Source organism: Euprymna scolopes, chromosome 28 (genome assembly GCF_053919585.1).
Source record: "Euprymna scolopes isolate OS-2025 chromosome 28, ASM5391958v1, whole genome shotgun sequence".
Lineage (NCBI taxonomy): Eukaryota > Metazoa > Mollusca > Cephalopoda > Sepiida > Sepiolidae > Euprymna > Euprymna scolopes.
This window is the reverse complement of record NC_136509.1, coordinates 57,129,197-57,142,873: the sequence shown is the minus strand read 5'-3', so window position 1 is coordinate 57,142,873 and position 13,677 is coordinate 57,129,197. Positions and strand designations below refer to the sequence as shown.

Genomic DNA, 13,677 nt, shown 5'->3' with positions numbered 1-13,677 from the left:
GACTGTATTTCTCCATATAACATTCACGAAGTTATACCATGAAAACGTTAATAACCCCAAAACTATTTATCTGATCAAGCTGAAATTGTGTTTATTGTCATAAAAAAAATCAGATCCATACATCAAGTTTAAAGAATCAGAAGTACAAAATCAGAAGGGAAAATTTTGACGACTGAACTTTATATGGGAACGGATAAATATCAAGATTGTAAAATATGTAGGACGTCATTGGCTACGATATAGATTAAGTATACGATGAACACAACCGAAATTATTGCCAATGTTGTTACTTTAACCTTTTTCCCGACCTTGATATTTGACCTAGATATCTCAAAATTAAATCATTTTAACGTTAAACAATTAACAATGTTATGCCACGTTTGTGGGGGTCGATTAGTCAAGCAGTGTACATAAACTAACAAACATAGTTACAAATTCGACCGAAAACATAATCTTTGTGACAGAAGTAATAAATCGAAGTTATTCCATCGATTTTCCAAACACCTTATATCTTTCGATCTATATATCTATCGATCTATCTATCTATCTATCTATATATATATATATATATCTTTCTCTCTCTTTCTTTCTTTCTCTCTCTCTCTCTCTCTCTCTCTCTCTCTATATATATATATATATATATATATATATATATATATATATATATATATATATATATATATATATATATATGAAACCATTTAAATATCTCTGAGGTTTCTTGGAATGGTTCAGTTTAAATGTTGTGTGTTTCGCCTTTTCTTTTTTTAATCAAACTTTATATGAGTGTGTTCAAAATAAAGGTCTCAGTCTTATTTGTACTTTTTATTTATATTTTTCACGAACAATACACACACACATACACACACACATATACATATGTATGTATGCAATGTATAAAAATGTATGCAATGTATAAACAATTTGATGTCAAATTCGAATGACCATTTATTCATTCATGTTTTAAAAATCCATGTAACTTTATGGCCTATTTCACCCATGAATAATTAAAATATAGATATCTTGATGTTTTTTTATATGCGACTCTTAAGACGAGTCCAAAACCCCAAGAAAACAAAGGCAAAAAGGAGCACTCACATTAAAATAGAATATATGAGAAGCGTATGTCTTTCTAATTGCGATTAGTCATTTTTCATAGAAGCAGAGGTAGGCATAAAATACTGAAGTGTCCTATCAAAATAACCGGAAGTTAATGAAAGGAATTAAAAAAAAATAAATATAAATGAGTAACAATAAAAGAGAGAAAATGGTTATTTAAAATTTAATTATACGAATAAATATTCATAGTAAAATAAACTTGGCTAAACTATAATTAAATATTTAACTAGAAAAAATATAAATTAATTAAAAGTCAAGATGAATAAGAAAAATTATAAAATCTAGTTTTGAAATTTTTCGAATGAATCAAATAAAAAAATGAATGGATAAGTTAAAATATAACAAGGACAAGACAAAAAAATGTAACAAGGATAAGACAAAAAAATGTAACGAGGATAAGACAAAAAAATGTAACAAGGATAAGACATAAAAATGTAACAAGGATAAGACAAAAAAATGTAACAAGGATGAGACATAAAAATGTAACAAGGAAAAGAAATAAAAATGTAACAAGGATGAGACATGAAAATGTAACAAGGATAAGACATAAAAATGTAACAAGGATAAGACATGAAAATGTAACAAGGATAAGACATAAAAATGTAACAAGGATAAGACAAAAAAATGTAACAAGGATAAGACATAAAAATGTAACAAGGATAATACATAAAAATGTAACAAGGATAAGACAAAAAAATGTAACAAGGATAAGACATAAAAATGTAACAAGGATAAGACATGAAAATGTAACAAGGATGAGACATAAAAATGTAACAAGGATAAGACATAAAAATGTAACAAGGATAAGACATAAAAATGTAACAAGGATAAGACATAAAAATGTAACAAGGATAAGAAATAAAAATGTAACAAGGATAAGACATAAAAATGTACCAAGGATAAGACATGAAAATGTAACAAGGATAAGACATGAAAATGTAACAAGGATAAGACATAAAAATGTAACAAGGATAAGACATAAAAATGTAACACGGATAAGACATGAAAATGTAACAAGGATAAGACATGAAAATGTAACAAGGATAAGACATAAAAATGTAACAAGGATAAGACATAAATGTGTAACAAGGATAAGACATGAAAATGTAACAAGGATAAGACATGAAAATGTAACAAGGATAAGACATAAAAATGTAACAAGGATAAGACATATAGATTTAACAAGGATAAGACATAAAAATGTAACAAGGATAAGACATAAAAATGTAACAAGGATAAGAAATAAAAATGTAACAAGGATAAGACATATAGATGTAACAAGGATAAGACAAAAATGTAACAAGGATGAGACATAAATATGTAACAAGGATAATACATAAAAATGTAACAAGGATAAGACATAAAAATGTAACAAGGATAAGACATAAAAATGTAACAAGGATAAGAAGTAAAAATGTAACAAGGAAAAGAAATAAAAATGTAACAAGGATAAGACATAAAAATGAAACAAGGATAAGACATAAAAATGTAACAAGGATAAGAAATAAAAATGTAACAAGGATAAGAAATAAAATGTAACAAGGATAAGACATAAAAATGTAACAAAGATTAGAAATAAAAATGTAACAAGGATAAGACATAAAGATGTAACAAGGATAAGACATAAAAATGTAACAAGGATAAGACATAAAAATGTAACAAAGATAAGAAATAAAAATGTAACAAGGATAAGACATAAAAATGTAACAATGATAAGACAAAAAATGTAACAAGGAAAAGAAATAAAAATGTAACAAGGATAAGACAAAAAAATGTAACAAGGATAAGACATAAAGATGTAACAAGGATAAGACATAAAAATGTAACAAGGATAAGACATGAAAATGTACCAAGGATAAGACATGAAAATGTAACAAGGATAAGACATAAAAATGTTACAAGGAAAAGACATAAAAATGTAACAAGGATAAGACATGAAAATGTACCAAGGATAAGACATAAAAATGTAACAATGATAAGACATAAAAATGTAACAAGGATAAGACATGAAAATGTAACAAGGATAAGAGATAAAAATGTAACAAGGAAAAGAAATAAAAATGTAACAAGGATAAGACATAAAAATGTAACAAGGATAAGACATAAAGATGTAACAAGGATAAGACATAAAAATGTAACAAGGATAAGAAATAAAAATGTAACAAGGATAAGACATAAAGATGTAACAAGGAAAAGAAATAAAAATGTAACAAGGATAAGACATAAAAATGTAACAATGATAAGACATAAAGATGTAACAAGGATAAGACATGAAAATGTAACAAGGATAAGAAATAAAAATGTAACAAGGATAAGAAATAAAAATGTAACAAGAAAAAGACATAAAAAATAAGGCTTTAAATTTTACTAAATTCAGGATTAGTTTGTTATAAATTTAAAACAAAAATAAACTCAAGGGCAGTAATCCATTTTTAGATTTATTTCTCTTTAAAAAATCTAACGTAGCTAATCTTAAATTTTTATATTTTAATTAATTTTTAATTATGCCTTAAGAAAAAATATATACGTATACATCTATGCGTATATATATGTATGCATGTACACACACACATGTATATATGTGTGTGTGTATGTATGTGTGACATACACACACACATATATATACATGTGTGTATATGCATACCTACATACATATATATATATATATATATATATATATATATATATATATATATATATATATATATATATATATAGATATATATAAGTTAAAAAAATGTACCGTTGCGGCCTATACTAAATTACTCCAAGAATTTCTGGTATATATATATATATATATATATATATATATATATATATATATATATATATTGCTTTGACCCCTATTATGACCCCTTAACATTTATTTTTTTAGGCTCAAATCAAATTATTAAGTTGGATCCATGTCCAAGGAACTTAGATCTAAAATTTCAATTGTTTGGACCCAAATTTGTCGGAGGAGTTTGGTAGAGTTCTCAAAGGCCAAATCGTTTAATATTGACCCCTTAACAGACAAATTTCTGGGCGAAAACCGATTACAAAGATTTTCCTAAATCTCAGTACTCGTATATCAAATTTCGAGTCTGTAGACTGAAAATTGACAGAGATATTGTGAATGGAAATGTACACAGATAGACACTTTCACTTAAAAGAAAAATTTGAAGACTGTAAATTAAAATTTATAAGTAAATTTATTGTTTAACAGAATACTCCAAAGACAATGTTTTGGAATATTCTGTCGAATAATCAATTTACTTTTAAAGTTTAATTTACACGTTAAATTTACAAGTAAGTTTGCAAATAAATTTTTATTTACAAGTAAATTTGTTGTTTGACAGAATACTGCAACACCAATGTTTTGGGGTATTCTGTCGAACAATAAATTTGTTTGTGAATTTATTGTTTACATTTTCTATTTCTTTTCCTTATCACAAACTCTACTCCTTATTGTGTTTGTATTGAGCTTTTTTATTTTGTAACCATTAATATATATATATAAATATATATATATATATATATATATATATATATATATATATATATATATGCCTATGAATATTTTTATAATAGGGTGGAAGTTTACACTTGCTTTTATTGGATAAAAAGTTCATTCCTATTGTCATGCTATATATATATATATATATATATATATATATATATATATATGTATATATATATATATATATATATATATATAAAATATTTTAAGAAAATCAAGACAATAAAATAAAAAAACTGAGAGCATCATATTGTGTATTTTCAATTTTCGTTGCAATTGTTTCGTGACTAGTCGGACAATATATATTTATATTTCTAATCCCTATTTAAGAGATCAAGCAGTTGAACCTACCTCTACCTACTCGTCCAAGTTTTGTTTAATTATTTTCCATTAGCCATAGAATTTATAAATGGCCCTATTTTCGTATTTCTACTTTTTAAATTATATTTCAACCAGTTATCTATCTTAATATAATGTTAATCCTCCTTAAATTAAGTAATTATTTTCTTCTCCAAATTATTTATTTAATTTTCTAAATACTAAATAATACTCGCGCAGATAACTGACTTGGAGGAGATATTTAAAAAAAATACCGGGTATAAATGTGGGGCTATATAAAAATTATACATTTTTAGTTAATTCAAGCAAATTACAGAAAAAACTAGAAAGAAAATTAAAATATTTTTAATGAACTTATTTTTTACATTTTTAAAGAAAATAGAGTAAGTAAAATAATTAATAAGAACACAGTTAAACTTTCATTCTCAACCATTGCCAATCTAGGTAATATTATAATAGGTTCTAATAAGAGTAAAATAAACAAAATAGTTAATAATAATAGGATTGAATCAGGTGAACAAAATTTTGGGAGAAAATGTAACTGTAGAATACCTAACGAATGTCTATTGGATGGCAATTGTTTAATTTCTGACATTGTATACAAATGTGAAGTTAAGGTGAATAATAATAAAAGATATACCTAGGCGGATGGAAAGTTTTTTAAAGATTAATTCAGAAACCATGTTGCATCATTTTTATTTGAACCTGAAAATGAACCGAATAATGATAGAAATGAGGATAGGACAAAAATAATTATTAAAAATAAAAAGAGGAACACAACCGAATTAGGTGATTGGGTTAGGGAACTACGTAAAAATAAAAAAAAGTTTGAATTAAAATGGTCAATAGTAGATAAGGCTAGAACGTATAAACCAAGTAAATCAAAAAGATGTAATCTGTACTTATTTGAAGCCTATCACACAGTGAATTATAAAGAGGAAATCTTAAACAAAAAGTTAGATGATATACAAAGCTCTCTTCATGGGAATAAATTCTTGTTATCATGCCTGAAACCTGATTGAAATAAATTTATGAAGAAAAATTTACAGAATATATTGAGGGTGAAATATAAATGTGTAAAGAAAATTCGTAAATTTTAAAAACTTTAAAATTATGCAATAAATTAAAAGATCTTCAACTCTTATAGGAAATAAAATAATTACAAATAGTAGAAATAGAAGTAGTTTTGGTTTTAGTAATCGTATGGAAAATAAAATTACACCCGAGTCATTTCCACAGCACAAGAATGGAAAAAATTCTAAAATTAAATGACTGAAAGATATTGTGACTGACAGGCTTAGATGGAGTAAAATAAATTAAATAAAAATATAAAGTCCAAAATATACGTGAAATTAAACTGAGATTAGTATGAAGAAGTTAATGTTAAAATCATAAGTTTAAGATTAAATGAGGGTGATTACTAAATACTAAAATCAAAATATTAAAATATGAATGCATAAAACTTAGTGAAATTGTTAAATTGATGAAAATTTAATAAACAAAGTTATCTCCCTTACAACATTAAGAATTTAAGAATGTTATTGAAGGTAAAATAAATAATAAAATTGTTTACTTGTATAATGATAATAATTAAAAAAATAAATTTAAAATTTAAATTAATGACAAGTTTGAAGTGAAGTTTATTTTTATTAATATTTTTTTTAATTAACTTTTTAATTACAATTTCTTTCTAAGAAATAAAATATTAAGCAAAATCACATGAAATCGTAGATGTAAACAAAAACTGATAAAAAACTATAATGGATCGAAGCGAATATAGTTGGGATATATAAATTTTAACTAGAATTTGAGGATGTAGTTTAGTTTTTAGAAAATAAACCAATTAAATAAATAATATAGAGAAGAAAAATTGTGATTAAAAAGTAGTACAAACTTGTTCGACGTACCGTCCATTTTAGGATAAAGGAAGAAAAAATGGCCGCTCTTGCTATTGCTTGCTGGTGGTCACGTGGGGTAACGAGATTTGGGGGGAAATATGCAAATAAGATGCAGTCGGTTTTTCCAATGTCAGAGAGAGAGAGAGAGAGAGAGAGAGAGAGAGAGAGCGAGAGAGAGAGAGCGTCCCTTTGGCAGAAGTAAGTTCTGACAGATTAATACTTAGAATTGCAAGAGGGAGAATGTAACAGTTGAGAATTATTGCTTTGGGCCCTTTAGCAGAATGTCAGACGTGAGCCGGATTTTGATAACGAGAATTGTAAGAAGGAGAACATAACGGTTGGGAATTCTTTCTTTGGACTTTACTTTCTGATAATACCAACATATTTAACTGCAAGCTATTTTGGTACAATGACAAAAATGGGTGAACGAGTGAGTTAAGCAACAACATTCTGAGGCCATTTACTGGAGAAGGCAATGTGGTCGCATGGCTTAACAAGCTGAAGTAAGTGGTAGGAGTGAAGACATAGCCACATTGATTTCAATGTATTTGGAAGGAAATGCTCTAGCGGTATATCTAGAAATCAGAGAGACGGATTAGATCATTGCTGAGAGTATTGAAAACCGATTAAAGACTGCATTTTCAGAGAGCGCATTTGAGCGCATTTGAGGCTTATAAGCTCAGTTACCTGAACCGGAAAATCGGTGGATGTATATACAGCAAATTGGCTAGATATACAGGATGCAGCCTTGAGAAAACTGTTAAACTAGCTTTCATAAGTGGTTTCCCTAACCGCATCTCCATGGAACTGCAGTGACTTACTGAAATTGAAACCATGGAGGTGGAGGAGATTTTGAGGCATGCTAGAGTGCTGGCAAAACATCCCAGTGAACTGGGGGCAGTTGCAGTCTCTACGGCAAATGATGAAAGCAGAGAAGAGCAAACATTAACGAAACAAAGTTGTAGATTTACCAGTAAATGCTTCGGATGGCAAGGACCCCACCTGATGAGAGACTGTAGGGAACCGCGACCAGACATTATCTGTTTTTGGTCAGGTTGAGCATCTTAGCAGGAATTGCTCTTTGCTTCCGGGAAACGAGTAAAGGGGGGCTATTGCGCCAGTAGTCACCCATTTTATACTGGAGAGGCACGTGAGTTTGTTGCCACAGATAGTGGTCACTATTAATAGAAGGGGCTAAAGCCCTTGTCGATACTGGCTGTACAGCAACACTTGTTACTACAAATGTCGCCAAATCTTGGAATGGAACCAGCAACATTAGAGCAGTAGATGGCAGAGAAAGAAATGTTGTAGAGAGGCTGATGCTAAGATCATGGTGAAGAATATGCCACTGCGACTAAGAGTGATGGTACTGTATTATTGTAGGAATTGACGTGGTACTGAGCCTGGATGTGATAGACCGATTGGGATGAGATACCATTGCTAAAGGCCAGGTGAAGAATGAAATAAAGTGCAACCAGAAGCAACATCAGCCAACCGTCAAAACCTCATGTCTGATGAAGATTTTCGAGCTTACTTTGATGATGATAAATGACCACAGAATCACCTGTGTTGACAAATCGGATTAGCTGCTACAAAAGCAGGCTAACAAGAGATATAGGATTGCAGTTTGAAAAGGAAGTTGAGAGGTGGACAGACGAAGGAATATGGTCAGAGAAGGTTGAAGAAATTTTGCCACTCATGGTTGTGGTCCACCTATCAGGAAAAAAGTTAGACCGATGTTGGATTTTCAGGATTGGAACAAGTGTGTAGCTTGTCACACAAAAGATGGAATCAACGTGTGTGAAGAAGTCATGAGGGACTAGAGAAGAATGGAACGGGCAACTAAAATCGTGGACCTAAAGTCGGCTTACCTTCAAATTCATGTAGACAAAAAGTTACGGCAGTATCGATTGGTAGAGTATAAAAGTTAATGTTTATTGTTTGACCAGATTATGATTTGAACTGAATTCTGCACCGAAAATTATGATGGCATTTCTTAAGATTGAGTTGACTAAAAATGATGTGGTGAAAAGGGGAACCTGCTCTTACATCGATGATGTATTGGTGGACGAAACCGAGGTGATTGTGGAGAGGGTGAGAGATCATGTCAAAACGTGGACTGACGGTAAAACCAAATGGCTTTGGGATTAAGACTACAGTGCAATAAGGCAGGAAAGTTGATGTTTGAATGAGGAAATGAGATCACTGAAGCCAAGGATGGCCTAACCAAGAGAGAGTTTTTCTTTGTATGTGGAAGTTGGTTGGCCATTACCCTATGATGATTGCGAACTGCATGCAGCTTTATTAAAAAGCAGACTGGTACAGACAGTTAATAATTAAACAAAATTTGGAAGAGTGGGATGGAAGTAGGTTCAACTGCTTGATCTCTTAAATAGGGATTAGAAATGTGTTCTTATATGTATAAATAGTGTATTTCATCATCTGAAAGGCTATTTTTGGCATATTTTTGAAGTCCATAAAATTTGAAATTGTCTGAATGGTCACGAAACAATTGTAGCGAATATGAAAATACACAATATGATCATTTTATTGTCTTGATTTTTTGAAAATATATGAATGCTTGGCTATAAGAACTGATAATCCTGGAGCTTAATAATTGAGTCAATTTATTTGGATTTTTATTGGTATATGAACATTAGTCAATTTTGGTAAAAAATATTAATAAGTAATATATATATATATATATATATATATATATATATATATATATATATATATATATACATTTAATTTGTTTTTACATAAGCAGTAATGAGCATGTTTCGATCTTCTAGTATTTAGTCACTAAGATCGAAACATGCTCAAGACTGTGTAGCAACACATTACAGGTTATGTAAAAACAAATTAAAAGTATATTCTGCTCTTCTTCAGTATTGAGCACTCTTGTATTAACCTTGTTGTACTTCACTGGTTACCTTACCTGTGGAAAATAACAACCCCGATAAATATATATATATATATATATATATATATATATATATATATATATATATATATATATATATATATAATGCTTGTTCACGTATTTATGATACAGACCATAAAGTTACGTGCATTTTCTAGACCAATAAATAAAAAACTAGTCATTGCAATTACGCATGATGTTGTTAATAAAGTTAACACTCATCCAGCTTTTACTTTTAAAGTTTGACTATTAATCATATCTTATATGATTAATCATATAAGATATGATTAATCATATAAGATATGATTAATCATATAAGATACGATTAAGACAAAATACAAAGTTATTCCTCAAAAATGAATTTGATATGTATTTATCCGATGCAATTTGTTATTAGTAAAACAAATATATTTATTAGTATAGCTTCTTTTTTCGTGCATTGTCAATGTTGACGTTTCAACATGCTGATTTCCTCAAAACTATGTGTTTGAGCTAATTATAATTTACAAAACATTTTGGAAAATAAAAAATATATCTTGCTTATTTCTCTTTCAATTTATTTTCTTTTTCCCTTCCTTTATAATCTGCATGTCAGAAGGAAACCAGAATTCATCGTTGCAATCATTCAACAGATGTTTGTTATGTCAACAACATGTCAAGCTTGAAAGAAACCGATAGATAAGACAGATCAAATACCTTAAGAAAAGAAATAAATAAAATGAGAATCATTAAAAGATTACAAATAAAAATGGAAATTAAATGAAGTCGATAAACTCATATTTTGTTTATTTGTATAATTTTTCTACTATTTATTGGACATTTGTGCCTTTAGCTCCTGATGAAGCTTTCATTAAACATAGCCACATAAAAGCATTTTATATTTGACAAATGAACTTCGCCAGCCAGAAAAAAAAACTGTTTCTTGATTGACATGACGTCCATTGCATATTATTCCAAATTTGTCAAAAAAGACATTTACAAACGGTTACCCATCTCATTTCTTTCGTAATGCGTGATTAAACAAAAAAAAAGAAAAAGAAAGAAAACTTATAATAATTCAATAAATATCTCACATGTGTTATTTATTGTTTACTTTATACGCACATTTCATGTTGCTTGCATTTTTCTCGTATGCATTTTTTTGGATGGAGTGTGATTTTTAACTGATTTTCACATTTGATTTTTTACGTTGTCGTTATGTGCTTATTATTAATTAATGGCAAATATGACCATTGTTTCACTCATTGAACTCCTTGTTTTAATGTTTTGTAAAAATATATTTATATTTTTGATTGAAAGAATATAGGCTATTTAAAAGTATCGATTTTGCAACAAAAACTATTGGATATCTTACAAAATATTGCACAAATACTTACATTTTTTTACTCTTAAATTTAAAAATAATAAAAAAAACTCTTAGCTTTGTTCTCTGGTCTGCAGAAGGCGTCAGAAAAGAGCAGTGAGAAAGATGATGCCAAAGAATCTTGGAGTGAATACGAACCCTTATTTCATCCATTTTTAGAAATGGTAAAGGATCCGGAGAAGAGCCGCCGTACTGTACAGTGTCTTGCATGTTTTTATGAGAAGATGTGATAATTCTTAGGATCCTGGGAAGATATTCAATCTTCTGCAACAGATTCTCTTCTTGCTGACAAGCCCTTGTTCAAGTCGATGAATACAATGTACAGCAGTTGAATCTGTTCATGGTATTTTTCTTAGAGCTATCATAGGAAAAGATCGCACCCAGCAAGCAACTGCAGCCTGTTGAATACAACACAGGCATAGACATTTAAACAACACTGATGGGGAATATTCCATAGTATTTATTGCAGTCGCTGCGGTCACCCTTTTTCTTAGAGTGATGATGGTTCTCCTGGGGTACTATTTCTTCTTACCAGCATGGCTTCAGCAGCTGGAGTAGGTGGTAGAACAGAGCGGATAATGCTGCATCTGTGACAACTTTTTCTCATGCATTTTGCAGTAGCTGAAATCACGTTTATTTTCTTTTTTGCAGTAGCTGAAATCACGTTTATTTTCTTTTTTGCAGTAGCTGAAATCACGTTTATTTTCTTTTTTGCAGTAGCTGAAATCACGTTTATTTTTTTTTTTGCAGTAGCTGAAATCACGTTTATTTTCTTTTTTGCAGTAGCTGAAATCACGTTTATTTTCTTTTTTGCAGTAGCTGAAATCACGTTTATTTTCTTTTTTGCAGTAGCTGAAATCACGTTTATTTTTTTTTTTGCAGTAGCTGAAATCACGTTTATTTTCTTTTTTGCAGTAGCTGAAATCACGTTTATTTTCTTTTTTGCAGTAGCTGAAATCACGTTTATTTTCTTTTTTGCAGTAGCTGAAATCACGTTTATTTTCTTTTTTGCAGTAGCTGAAATCACGTTTATTTTCTTTTTTGCAGTAGCTGAAATCACGTTTATTTTCTTTTTTGCAGTAGCTGAAATCACGTTTATTTTCTTTTTTGCAGTAGCTGAAATCACGTTTATTTTCTTTTTTGCAGTAGCTGAAATCACGTTTATTTTCTTTTTTGCAGTAGCTGAAATCACGTTTATTTTCTTTTTTGCAGTAGCTGAAATCACGTTTATTTTCTTTTTTGCAGTAGCTGAAATCACGTTTATTTTCTTTTTTGCAGTAGCTGAAATCACGTTTATTTTCTTTTTTGCAGTAGCTGAAATCACGTTTATTTTCTTTTTTGCAGTAGCTGAAATCACGTTTATTTTCTTTTTTGCAGTAGCTGAAATCACGTTTATTTTCTTTTTTGCAGTAGCTGAAATCACGTTTATTTTCTTTTTTGCAGTAGCTGAAATCACGTTTATTTTCTTTTTTGCAGTAGCTGAAATCACGTTTATTTTCTTTTTTGCAGTAGCTGAAATCACGTTTATTTTCTTTTTTGCAGTAGCTGAAATCACGTTTATTTTCTTTTTTGCAGTAGCTGAAATCACGTTTATTTTCTTTTTTGCAGTAGCTGAAATCACGTTTATTTTCTTTTTTGCAGTAGCTGAAATCACGTTTATTTTCTTTTTTGCAGTAGCTGAAATCACGTTTATTTTCTTTTTTGCAGTAGCTGAAATCACGTTTATTTTCTTTTTTGCAGTAGCTGAAATCACGTTTATTTTCTTTTGTTAAAAATATGAATTTTTGATCAATCACAGCTCGATTTAAAAAAAAAACTTATTTTTGCAAGCATCTAGAAGACGCCAAAGAAATATAAAATGCACGGAGAACTACTCTCGTCAGAGAAGGGGATACACGACACCAACGGCAAGACTTACCGAGTGTAATTCAGTAGCTGAGATGACAACTTTTCAGGCACATTGATTGACTCTCCCTCTTTCTCTCACTTCACCACAACAAATAGTCGGACTCTATCTAGCACTTCACCACAACAAATAGTCGGACTCTTTCTCTCACTTCATCACAACAGATAGTCGGACTCTTTCTCTCACTTCACCATAACAAATAGCCAGACTCTTTCTCTCACTTCACCATAACAAATAGTCGGACTCTTTCTCTCACTTCATCACAACAGATAGTCGGACTCTTTCTCTCATTTCACCATAACAAATAGTGGGACTCTTTCTCTCACTTCACCACAACAAATAGTCGGACTCTTTCTCTCATTTCACCATAACAAATAGCCGGACTCTTTCTCTCGCTTCATAACAACAAATAGTCGGACTCTTTCTCTCACTTCACCATAACATATAGTCGGACTCTTTCTCTCACTTCACCATAACAAATAGTGGGACTCTTTCTCTCACTTCACCATAACAAATAGTCGGACTCTTTCTCTCACTTCATAACGACAAATAGTCGGACTCTTTCTCTCACTTCATCACAACAGATAGTCGGACTCTTTCTTGCACTTCACCATAACAAATAGCCAG

General features: G+C 29.8%; 1 protein-coding gene across 2 annotated transcripts in view; it reads left to right on the top strand.

Moving 5' to 3' along the window:
* LOC145249653 (inter-alpha-trypsin inhibitor heavy chain H1-like) overlaps positions 1 to 13,677 on the top strand; it is a 362,855-nt gene that overhangs the window by 261,376 nt on the left and 87,802 nt on the right. The gene's annotated exons all lie outside the window — the stretch shown is intronic.